Source organism: Echinococcus granulosus, assembly GCF_000524195.1.
Source record: "Echinococcus granulosus chromosome Unknown EG_S00186, whole genome shotgun sequence".
Classification (NCBI taxonomy): Eukaryota; Metazoa; Platyhelminthes; class Cestoda; order Cyclophyllidea; family Taeniidae; genus Echinococcus; species Echinococcus granulosus.
Genome location: NW_020170566.1, coordinates 99,295 through 100,601, shown reverse-complemented (window position 1 = coordinate 100,601; position 1,307 = coordinate 99,295).

Below are 1,307 nucleotides of genomic sequence, written 5' to 3'. Positions count from 1 at the left end.
ACATGAACCACGGAAATGTGTGCGTTTAAACGCGTTCGATGGGTGAAGGCTTTACCACACTTCTGGCAAGTAAATGGCTTCCTTCCTAAAAGCAGTGTAAAGTAATACAAGGCGAACTGCAACTAAACAATAAGAGATAAGTTTCTGAAAGCAGATTGAGATAGGTAGTTACAAATCACTCCACTCACTTTCATGAGCCGCAGAAATGTGCGTGTTTAAATTACATTTCTGCATGAAGGATTCACCACGATTCTCGCACGCGAACGGTCTCTCCTCTAAGGGTTATGTTAACGTAATAAAATGCAGTGTTTTAGTGCAGCAGAAAACGCGTACTTATATGTTGATCAAGTCTACCATAATAAAATTAATTAACTTACTCTCACGGACCAAAGAAATGTGTCTGTTTGAATGGTTTGAATAGGAAAAATGTTTAATGCATTGCGGGCAAGTGAGTCTCCTCCTTCCTAGAAGTGATGTAAAAGCAGTACAAAGCGAAATTCATTTAAATACAAGGAAAGATATTTCTAGAACCTAGTCAAGTTTAGTATTTGTAAACTACTTAACTCACTCTCATGAAGCACAGGAATGTGTTCTTTTAAAAGGACTCGACGAGAGAAGAATTTGCCATAATTCTGACAAGGGAGAAGGTGTTTTGCATTGCTGGTACCTAAACACAATCCATCAAAATATACAAAAAATTAGGTCCTTATCACTAAAGCTAGCCCACTCCCATGAACCTTGAAAGCGTGGCGGTTCAAAGTGCTGCTACGCAAAATGTCTGTTCATAATGTTGGCACTTAAACGGCCTCCCTTTTAGCATATAGCAAAGGTATTTACAATAAACGCGAAATGTCAGCATAAATTTATGAATGGCTAAAACATGACCAATGGAATCATTCTGTTAAAATGGCTAAAATGCCCTAAATGTGTAAGTAGAACAAATTCAGTTGTTCCGTAAATCGACTAACCATGGGTGCAACAACAGCCCACGAGGTGCAATGTAGAGGGATAGAATGATTCCCTTCTAATTAGAAATACTGCAATGATACCGGCTTGACCTCAACAAATCCTGCATTGATAAGTTGCTTCCGCACTTAATTTTTGAGCCACCTACAGAGTTATGTGATGCCATTAGTTTAGTCAGAGTAGAGCATTCTTTAGGCATGTGCCTCAGTTGTTTGTGCCCTCTGAAAATATTCTTTTTAAGCAACACTTTGCCGCATTCACCCATTTTGTGTAAAGTGGATCGCAGGCAAACTGTTCATGAATTTGGGACCCACATAACCAGGAATCTGCGGCACCACAAC